The sequence below is a fragment of the Pelobates fuscus genome, chromosome 3 (assembly GCF_036172605.1).
Source record: "Pelobates fuscus isolate aPelFus1 chromosome 3, aPelFus1.pri, whole genome shotgun sequence".
In the NCBI taxonomy this organism is placed as follows: Eukaryota; Metazoa; Chordata; class Amphibia; order Anura; family Pelobatidae; genus Pelobates; species Pelobates fuscus.
The window spans coordinates 162,011,698-162,023,537 of NC_086319.1; positions in this window are offsets into that span (position 1 = coordinate 162,011,698).

Genomic DNA, 11,840 nt, shown 5'->3' on the forward strand with positions numbered 1-11,840 from the left:
GTTGTCTGAAGGCACTGGGCTCGTTAGCGGGCTGTTGGCCGAAGATTTCCTGGCCGCCGCCATTTTGGATCGCGGGTCCAGCTCCATGTTTTGAAGGCAGATGGGGCTTTGGAGTAGACACTATCCTCTTGTGCCTTCACTCTTTTTGTCGCCATGTCGCTAAAGTAGCCGGGAATCATGATATTTAGGCCTGTTCTAAGTGGAGCTCAGCTTTTATGCGGCCATCCGCTCCGGAGTCCATGCCACGCCCCATTACTTGACATTTGAGCGTTGGGAGTGTGGGGGTAAATCATTACACTCCATACAAAGTTTTACATCCATTCTAAGTTTTACAGAAACAGCAACACACTGCAATATTTAAGTGACCAATGTTACAGGAAATCTGAGTGCTTTAACCATTGTGTGGTTCAGTGAACTATGTACAGGCTCTTTAACCTTTATAATAGGAAAATAAATATGCTGTATAAAAAGTTTTGGATTTCTCTCCTTGAGCATAGGTGACTATGTAACAAAATTATAGATGAAACTGCAAAATTGGATTCTGGGTTACTAAATGGTTTATACAGGATGCTGTGGAAGTAATGAAGAGAATTCACAGGTATGCAAATGCAAACATGGAGTAACCATCTCCAGAACATTCAGATGGCTATGATTTTAAAGGTGTATGTGTGTGCATATGTCTGTATGTCTGTCAGTGTGTGTGTATCTGTATGTCAGGGCCGGATTAAGATAGGGGCTGATGGAGCTGCAGCTCTAGGCCCAGACCCATGGAATATGCCCACTGATATTTTACAAAAAAAAAAAAAGTATTTTTTTTGTTGTTTTGTTTTTTTACACACTACTCTTAGGGTTGCCACCTGGGTGGTATTTATTTGAGCCTGCCTGGCCTTTTGTCAGGTAAATATCTATGGGCCATCCTCTTTTTCATATACGGAACATTTCCGGCTGGTTTTCTGGGTGATTCCGCCTCACTTAACATGGCCGCCGAGCTTATATTCACTATGGGAGTGTATCTGACCTTCCAAAGATGGCCGTGTGTCAGGACCATATCGCGGCTAATCATCACTTTTCAAACAGAGGACTTCTGACACTTTCTGAGGGACCTGATCCTATACATACATATACACATCCGATTGATTTATCTGCTGTCATAGTTTAGAGCCAACTCATAAAGGCTCTAAATATTGTGTGTTAAGATATATTATCCTAGTAAGTTACTTACTACTTTATTTGTGTTAAGATATATTACCCTATGTTGGTTTTTTATACCCACAGAACCTAGGGAACTTTTACTTAATGCAAGAATATCATCCAATGTGTGCGCAATCACCATATCTCCATTTTTAGCTTCTGTATGTAAGTGATATTCAGTGACTATACACTTTGGTGATTTTTGTATGCTGCACTGGGTTTATCTATGATATTTCACTTATTTTTAGCGCCACCTTTCTCTCTGTTTTTTTTAAATGAAATTAGTTAATGTAATGCTGACTTTGGTCTCTGTGTGACACTGTAGCATATTCCCTTTCTTCTACACTCACTACATCCGCATTTTCTCTGTCTCAGACTGTATGCCAGGAGCTTCTGCCTGCTAGTAAGAAGGTAAGGAGACAAGTGGACTTGCAAGTGCTAGGGGACAGCCCTTAGAAAGCATGGAGCAAGTGCATCATTAGATGCATTTATGCCAAGCTTAGGATGCTGTTGGCCAGCATGCATGATTGGCAGGCAGCCTGACATGCATTCATGCCAGGCTAGCCTTCCAATTCTTTGGGCAGACACACCTCCTTTTTGGGCATGTTCTTCCCTTTCGAGAGTTCTGGTAACATGATGCATGTCAATGGCCCACCCTTTTACACCACCCATTAACTTCCTGCTGCACTGGACACTGCTGTTAGGGGGTATGGATTTACTTAAAAAATGAAACCATGAATTAGAGAGAGATTATCATATTTTAAGAGAATCTGAGATTTCTCATAGCTGCATCCTAGGAGTTTCCCTGTGTCAACATCTCCACCAGATACATAACGCTTGAGAGGTATGACTGTTTTAGTGTTTTTGGTCAATAAGATTCTGTACTTAGGCCACTCATAATTGTCAGCACCAGGCCCACTGGGCTCTTAATCTGGCCCTGCTGTATGTATGTACAGTTGCAAGAAAAAGTATGTGAACCCTTTGGAATGATATGGATTTCTGCACAAATTGGTCATAAAATGTGATCTGATCATCATCTAAGTCACAACAATAGACAATCACAGTCTGCTTAAACTAATAACACACAAAGAATGAAATGTTGCCATGTTTTTATTGAACACACCATGTAAACATTCACAGTGCACGTGGAAAAAGTATGTGAACCCTTGGATTTAATAACTGGTTGAACCTCCTTTGGCAGCCATAACTTCAATCAAACATTTCCTGTAGTTGCAGATCAGACGTGCACAAAGGTCAGGAGTAATTCTTGACCATTCCTCTTTACAGAACTGTTTCAGTTCAGCAATATTCTTGGGATGTCTGGTGTGAATCGCTTTCTTGAGGTCATGCCACAGCATCTCAATCGGGTTGAGGTCAGGACTCTGACTGGGCCACTTCAGAAGGCGTATTTTCTTCTTTTTAAGCCATTCTGTTGTTGATTTACTTCTATGCTTTGGGTCATTGTCCTGTTGCAACACGCATCTTCTGTTGAGCTTTAGCTGGTAGACAGATGGCCTTATGTTCTCCTGCAAAATGTCTTGATAAACTTGGGAATTCATTTTTCCTTCGATGATAGCAATCCGTCCAGGCCCTGACGCAGCAAAGCAGCCCCAAACCATGATGCCCCCACCACCATACTTCACAGTTGGGATGAGGTTTTGATGTTGGTGCGCTGTGCCTCTTTTTCACCACACATAGTGTTGTGTGTTTCTTCCAAACAACTCAACTTTGGTTTCATCTGTCCACAGAATATTTTGCCAGTACTGCTGTGGAACATCCAGGTGCTCTTGTGCAAACTGTAAACATGCAGCAATGTTTTGTTTGGACAGCAGTGGCTTCCTCTGTGGTATCCTCCCATGAAATCCATTCTTGTTTAGTGTTTTACGTATTGTAGATTCGCTAACAGGGATGTTAGCATTTGCCAGTGACTTTTGTAAGTCTTTAGCTGACACTCTAGGATTCTTCTTCACCTCATTGAGCAATCTGCGCTGTGCTCTTGCAGTCATCTTTACAGGACGGCCACTCCTAGGGAGAGTAGCACTGCTGAACTTTCTCCATTTATAGACAATTTGTCTTACCGTGGACTGATGAACAGCAAGGCTTTTGGAGATACTTTTATAACCCTTTCCAGCTTTATGCAAGTCAACAATTCTTAATTGTAGGTCTTCTGAGAGCTCTTTTGTGAGAGGCATCATTCACATCAGGCAATGCTTCTTGTGAAAAGCAAACCCAGAACTGGTGTGTGTTTTTTATAGGGCAGGGCAGCTGTCATCAACACCTCCAATCTCATCTCATTGATTGGACTCCAGTTGGCTGACATCTCACTCCAATTAGCTCTTGGAGATGTCATTAGTCTAGGGGTTCACATACTTTTTCCACCTGCACTGTGAATGTTCACATGGTGTGTTCAATAAAAACATGGCAACATTTCATTCTTTGTGTGTTATTAGTTTAAGCAGACTGTGATTGTCTATTGTTGTGACTTAGATGATGATCAGATCACATTTTATGACCAATTTGTGCAGAAATCCATATCATTCCAAAGGGTTCACATACTTTTTCTTGCAACTGTATGTATGTATGTCTGTCTGTGTGCGTGACTGCAGGTCTGATTTAATGTGTATCCAAGACTAATTTAAAAAGAAAAGCTACATTATAGCTGTCGCTGTACTATAGTAAGGATAGCATGCCCTATTGATGTATGAAAATCAAACTTCCTAAAATCAATCCCAGTGACCTTTTGTCCAGACAGGGCACTGATCACAGAAAGAAAGGGTCGTGTTTTCTGCTGAATGATGGATGCCTTCCAGCACTGGTGTCAGCTTATCAGTATAGCCATAGGGTTTGAGGAAACAGGAAATTTGGGTCTTGCTTTGCAAACATCACTTAGTGGAACCCGTTCATGTAGGCAAAGCTGACTAATGAAACCTCTTTGAAATCTCTAGGAGTATTTATTGTCAGCTCTGTAGAGCATTTTGTACGTTCTGCATTTAGATAATATCACCCATAAATTAGTCTCTTTTCATACTTACTATGCTTCCACTATACTGCAAGGACACACATTATATATATTTATAATGAAATGTTAAAAAAAGCATTATAAAATTAATTTACACACATTTATAACTACTGAACTGACAATGCATTCTCTATACTGTAAATTGACTTATTAAATACTATATACACTTTTCTAATGCTATATGAAAAAATATATGCTTGCAGACACTGTGATTACTGCGATGTTACTCCTCTTTATTGTACTATAACATGTAATGTCCCAAGTACATTTGTTAGCAGAACATAAATATAATGTACATACCTTGTTTGACTTGTTGCAACTTCCTTGTACTATCATTTTACTTGTAAATTGCTAAATACACCTGTTAAGGAGAAACAAAATGTTAAAATTTTGTAATACTGTAAAGCGCTACGGAATCTGTTGGCGCTATATAAATGGCAATAATAATAATTCTAGTGTGTTTAAATTTATAATACGTTAAACATGTATTTAAAGGAGACATTGGGGAGCACAAATATGAGTGCTACACTTATTATCCCATAATGTAAACTTTTTGCTATCTATCCATTGGGAAAAAAACATGGGAGTGTCCAACATCCCATCTGTGCTATTAACTAACCCAAGAATGGCCACTAAATTCGTTATCTTGACATATTCCTGCCTTGTTAACCATGTCTCTGCAGGTGCTAGCCCTGTAAGAAGTAATGACAGCTGGATTTAGTTGCACCTGTAAGTAATCACTTGCAATGATCTCTGGGGAATATGGGGTGATTGTAGAGGGGAAGGCTAGCTAGCCTTAACAGATTGAGAAACTGAAAAATGATCTGAAATAACAACTGGCATTACAAACAACAGCATGCAACTAGACACCCACTGCCACCTGGCCTGTATTAACTCCATATTTGTCTATCTGTTTAGGCTGTTAGAAGTATGATGACATCTTGGATGCACTAATACCAACTTGCCTTCTAGTGTTCGCAATCATCTGATTTAAACACAAATCCATTTCGGCATATCTGACCCATGATTTTGGGTTAATTCATTCAGACCTAGCATGCTTCAAAATGAGCAAGACTTCCACTAAATTGTAATGTATCAGTCCCAAATTGCGGCCCATGGAAGTTGGTGCAGTAAGATCATGCAATATTCTTGAAAAGTGCAGACATTTCTTAAGAATTGGTTTCCTAAATTATTTCCATAATAGCATTGATAAACATAAATATAAGGAGGTGAGTGGGACGTGCCCCCTGGCACCCCGACCGGGTACCGCCGTCAATCGCTGCTTCCTAGTAGTGGCAAGTACCATAAGCACTGCACTGGAACACCATAACCACCGTAAACCCCACGAACCACCGCAGCTTGGTTAGGATCTCGCCGTCCTCCACCCACCCTGGACCCAAGACCAGGATCCAGCTTCCAGTGGGTAGGCCTCTCTTAGTCCTGAGAGCGTAACAGGAACAGTTCTTACAAGAGCTTAGTGATTATACTCAGGGGACTATAGTGATTATAGCAATCCCCATTCTAGTTCTCCAATCCCCCAAACATGAGCCAAGACTTCTTGAAGGTGCAAGATGATCTGAGAGTTTAATGGTTCAGGTTGGCTTTTATACAATTCTCCAGGCCAGAGGAACACCCTCTGGACCTGATGGGGCACAGGAACACAAAGGACACAAACCAATCAGAACAAACATACAGTCTATGACACACCCATGCTTGGGAGATAATTGAGTAAAGTCCTTTAAGTAACTCCATTATCTCCAGGCAGAAAAAACACATTTTCACAAAGTTCAGAAAGTACCCCAAAACACAACATATCCCCAAAAATTACATCCGCGGAAAGCCCTGATCTGGGTGAACAAGATATGCAAAAATCACCCAGATCAGAGCAGGGGTTCAAAAGTTTTCGGCTCCCGTCATCACTGCGGGGCGCACAAGGGAACTGAGCAGGAAGAGCTCAGATGACATTGCTCCCTCGCCCACCAGCATTATGACAGGCTTGAACACCTCTTGGGGGACCCTGAGGTGGCCATACGGACAGCTCTTGGGTCCCCCATGAAAGAGGTTAACAGGGCACATTCCAGGGCGCTTGGGGTGTGGCGATTTTTGCCACCCCCCTGAAAGTGCCACCTAAGGAAAATGCCTTGTTAGCTAGGGATGTGCATGGGCAAAAAAATTGGTTTGGTTTGGAAATTTGGATCAATGGCATTCGGTTCGATACTTCGGAACTGCCGAATAATATTTGGTTCGGGCATTCATTTCGGGCATTCGGCAGTTCGACATCTCATTCGTTTCAGGCATTCGGCAGTCTGGGATGTTGTTCGTTTTGAAAAATAAACGTTTGTGTGTTTTTTTCTTAAACAGCAATGTTTTACATTGCATAGTGGACCACAGCACACTATATAATCCCACCCCTCTGACCCCATCTTTGCGGAGAGTTTAGGAGAAAGCAATTTGTGTGTGAAAAATCAAGTGAGAGTGTGTGAGAGAGAGCGCAAAGTGAGAGCAACTGATGGCTGATAGGGAGAGCAGTGTAGGGTCCCCCAGGGAAAATTGTGGTGGTGGTGGTAGTGGGGTAGTTGTGGGGGATTTGCCCAGTGAGGGTGGTGGGAGGGAAGGTAGGCGTTCTAGGGGCAGGGAGGGTGATGGCACTAGCAGCTCCTTCTATTTTATTCACCTCCGCTTCCGGTGAGTTGAAGAGGAAGCAAGTGTACTACTACCTCTGCTCTGCCTCTTAACACTAGTACTGGTGGAGGAGCTAGTAGTGGTACTACCAGCAGCAACATGACGGCTATCAGTTTACTCAGTCACTTTGCTTGAGGGGAGAATGTGAGGATGATCCATTATGGTTTCTTTTGTTTTATAAAATGTTTATTTAAATTAAATCACAGAAAACTAAAAAAAACTAAAATGAATCACTGTAGCAAAGTCACAGTGCAGCAGAGACACCCCCTGGCAATCAGGCTACCTGTCAATTGTTAATAAACACAAAATGAATCACTTCAGTAAAGTCACGGTACAGCAGAGAGACACCCTGGCAATCAGACTACCTGGCTTGCACAGCCACACACTCTCTCACCCCCGACCTCCCCCCCCCCTTCAAAAAAAGAAACAAAATTCAGAAGAAAAAAAAAGGCAAAACTCTCTCTCTCTCCCTGGAACACACACTTAAAAGCAATGTGGATCCCCAAGTTTGCAACATGTAAAGTACAATAAATGTAATGTAATTTATCTCTCTCAGTCTCTTGTGCTATCACAACTAGTTTGGTCACATAAATGCAAGCAACACTGTGACAGCCTGATTTATATACTATCCCACCTCAATCACTCTGTGTGCCTTCATTGGCCAAGTGTCAGTGACAAAATCACCATTAATTGGCTGTCCTCTAACATCAATCACAAAAAATGTGATCATTTAATTGGACAGGGAATAGTGAAACCAGATTGGGCAAGCAAGCATTAGATTGCACAAAAGGAATTAGCTTATCAGTCAAGATTTCTGTCATCATTCACGTAATTTTACCTCACTCTCTCTTGTTTTGCCACTTTTCAGAAATCCAAATCACTTCAGCTCTTTCGGCACTTCCGAACTTCGGAAATTCGGTGCTTCGGAACCTCGGCACTTCGGACATTCGTAAGCATCCGAATGTCCGTATGGCATGAAATTTGTACGAATTTATATTTAGAAAGAAAGAATTGCACGTCTGTTGTTAACCTCATTAAAGATACAGCGCTGCTTAGAGGACTGGGCAGGCATGTTAAAGCTGAGATTCAATATAGATAAATAGAAAGTTATGCATTTTGGCACCAAAATAAACATGCAATTCTAAGTGGGTTTAAGTTAAAGGAACACTATATGGTCAGGAACACAAACATGTATTCCTGACCCTATAGTGTTAAAACCACCATCTAGCCCTCCCTGACCTTTTCCTTGCCTCCCTAAATATAGTAAAATCTTACTTGTATTCAAGTCTGCAAATGCCTCTGCCCCTGATCTGCATGCTTACAGTTGACATAATAAGAAGTGATCCTGTGAGCCAATCACAATGCGTTCCCATAGGATTGGCTGAGACTGTCAAGAAGGCAGATCAGGGGCAAAACCAGCACAAGTCAAACATAACCCTGGCCCATCAGCATCTCCTCATAAAGATGCATTGAATTAATGCACCTCTATGAGGAAAGTACAGTGTCTCCATGCAAAGGGTGGAGACACTGAATGGCAGCACGGCACACTGTGCAGCACTGCCCCAGGAAGCACCTCTGGCAGCCATCTGAAGAGTGGCCAGTGGAGTTATCCCTAGGCTGTAATGTCAACACTGCATTTTCTCTGAAAAGACAGAGTTTACTGCAAAAAGCATGAAGGGAATTATTCTACTCACCAGAAAAAATACAATTAAATAATTGAACAAGAGGGATTTGGGAATAAATCTCCCAAACATGTGCAATGTCTGCAAGCAACTGAAAAGACCAAAAGTTATTGTTTAAAAGAGTCATTAATTAGCAGGGATAACTTGGAAGCTGACAAGACATGTCTGTGACAAACACTCCTTAACCTGGATGTTTTCATGAGCTCTAGTGGGTGTCACTCGGACAGCCACTAAACTGGATTACTGGCTGTGGTCCTGCAATGAGCAACATTTGGCATGTTTATCCTCTGCATGAGGATATGCTGACTGGTACAGTGGTGATTGCCCAACATACACACTAGCCCCCACGTTTCCATATCATTATTGATTTCAGGCAGTGGAGGAGTGGCCTGCTGCAAGACCTGCCCACCAAAAGTTAAACTTTTCATAAATTAATTTAGGAGGGGCCCTTCATCTAAATAGTGGAGGATGCGAGGAATACATGTTTGTAACCATTGCTTTTAGCAGTTTACTCACCTATTTACTTTTTTTGCTAAAGTAACAGATTCTTTAGGTTATCTAAACCCCCTCAGAGCATCAGGAACAAGGAAGACAAAAGTGCAAGTGATCCAGGTTACAAAAAGAAATTTGTAGCTGCTAAAGGATAGCCCTCCTACATTTTCAAGAACCAGGTCTTAACATTTTTTTCACAACCTCTTTCTGGCCACCTTGTGTTGTTGTCTTCATTAGGCATTACACTAGCCTTGATCTACACAAAATCTGTGCGTACAGATGGGGAACCCCTAACCCCTTATGGTGGAACAGAATAGCTCTGTGATGAAAATGGTTAATGCCACAGAGTACTATATAACTAATAATACGTTCACCTGCAGCAGGTAGGAAAACTATTGTTTCTCAATGTACTTCTGAATATTTGATACATGTGTTATCTATTAAATGGAATTTGCACTATTCCTGGGTTACTTTTCAGTGTACTCCAAATTGTTATTGCTTATCTTTGGGTCAAATTCTATATTTTTGCAATTTAAAGTCATATAAGAAACTAAAAATACATTAAAATTAAATAAACCCCACCCAATACAATCTGTAATTAAGCTATCACACCTTCTGATTTGTATCACTATGGTGTCATCAGCAGATATTTTGGGGGGCCTTGTCATGTATAATGATTAATGAGGATACGCCTTGAAATGGTCTCTGGGGTGAAAGAATATGTTTTATGGAGAAGCATCCTGGACTTGATTGTCACTCTTTGTCTAAATGTAGTGACAACAGACTCAACAGAGTACCTTGGTACATTGTCAGCAGTAATTATGTGTAGAAATAATGAGGCTAATAATGTAACTGCAGCTTTGATTCTATTCTATCCAGTTTGGAAGAAAGCCCATACTTCATGGTGATCTCTCATTGTTTAGCAGGCTTTACAGGCAGGTGAGTAAAACCACTGCTCTTATTAAACAGCTGCAGAACAGCCAGTAGAGCAGTATTAACAGGACCCCTGCCTGTCACTTGCTTTAGCTGGGTATATAATTGTAGGCCTGCAGCACTTAACTCCTTATCTACCTATATATCATTAGAGCACAATATGTTTCTGTTCCCCCTGACAGTCAATAACTAACAGATGTGGTTTGTTTTTACAGATAAAGGATGGTTAGAACAACGGGTCATGCTGAGGCTTTGGATGGCTGGAAAAAAACAGGGAAAATATTAGTAAATAATATTTTTTCTAGAAATGGGGATATTTGTTCTTACTGCAATGAGGTTGTTTGGGTAAACAATTTAAGAAAGTCTAATTGCATGGTGAGTACTATGGCAGACTAAATGAAATTGTTTGAAGTTGTTTGCCATGAAAGCACATTTCTCAAATTCCTGCTAGGAGGGAAGGTACCTACCTCTCTTTGATGATTTCCAGAATCAAACATACTGAGTTATACTAAAGTGAATTCGAAGTGACTTTCCAATTTAATGCCAGAGTAGTCGAATTGACAGCATAGCTGGCTATCTTAAACTTTAATTTAAAATTCACTTTGGATCCTTACTTTGAAAGTTTTTTGTTTTTTTTACTAAAGTGAGAACTGTCAGTAAGTCAAAGTGAATTCAAATTTAATGCCAGAGTAGCCAAACTGGGAGCATAGCTGATTTTAATTATTTTTTTATTTTTTTTTTTCAATTGGGGAAAAAAAAATTAATTCACTTTGAATTATCGATAATTTTCACGTTCGTGAGTAACCCTGACAATGTTTTCCTGGACACATATAACTTTCATATGTTCATTGATGGGCAGCATATGAGATGGTATGTCCTGTAATTTGGAGAACTCGTATGCAGCAGAAAATAAATCTATTTGGCAATAAAGGGATTGTAGCCATATTACTCCAGTGATGTAGATGTAAACATCTGGCAATAAAGGAATAGTCCCAAAGAAACCATCTGCGTTACTTTGTTTTAAAATCTTTATTTAGGTGTATATTTTAAAGAAAACAATAGTGACAATAAACACAATAGGGGAAAAAACCTGACACAATAAAAACTGCAGACAGTTTGATTAATTGATTTCCTTTCTGAAGTATAAGAGCAGAACATCCAGCAGTTAATATCTAGTCTCCATGAATTGTGTATTCAAAATCAGATTTTATAATCCAAGTTAAAAAAGCCAAGAAAGAGCTGAATAAGATATTTCTTTTCAAACTTGGCCAGCTTCTGAATTTTGGTTTTTTAATTCACCCCAATTAACTGTTTTATATTATTGTTTTTATTTTTTATTTAGCTATTTTTTCACTTACCACTGCTAACACAGATGAGTCCAAACTTTCACTTTATCTCAGTGACCTAGAGTTTATTATACAACTTATATTTATTAATATAGTTCTTTAAAAAAAAAAAAAGATTTAAATTTGGTCAATTTTTTACAAAAGTAGTACATTCTAGAATCCTACTTCAAATAAACATGTGTGACATGTAACTGGTTATATATATGACTATTTATGCAGGGCATAATGTAAGCAAGCCATGTCAACCTGCCCTGCCAGCAGATAGACATTAATTAGGAAATATGTGACAAAAGCAGGATTTGGACATACTGTCACTTCTTGATTTTATTGTCATTATTGTAATCCAGAAGGGACACAGCATCTGCTTGCTTTACAGGAGAAGTCCTGACACTGTTTTGTTTTTTTGTACCACAATGCTAATTGTTTGCAACAGTTTAGCATTATAGGTGATGTAAGCATTAAAACAGTTACAACAAAAATTTAAAAAACGATTGT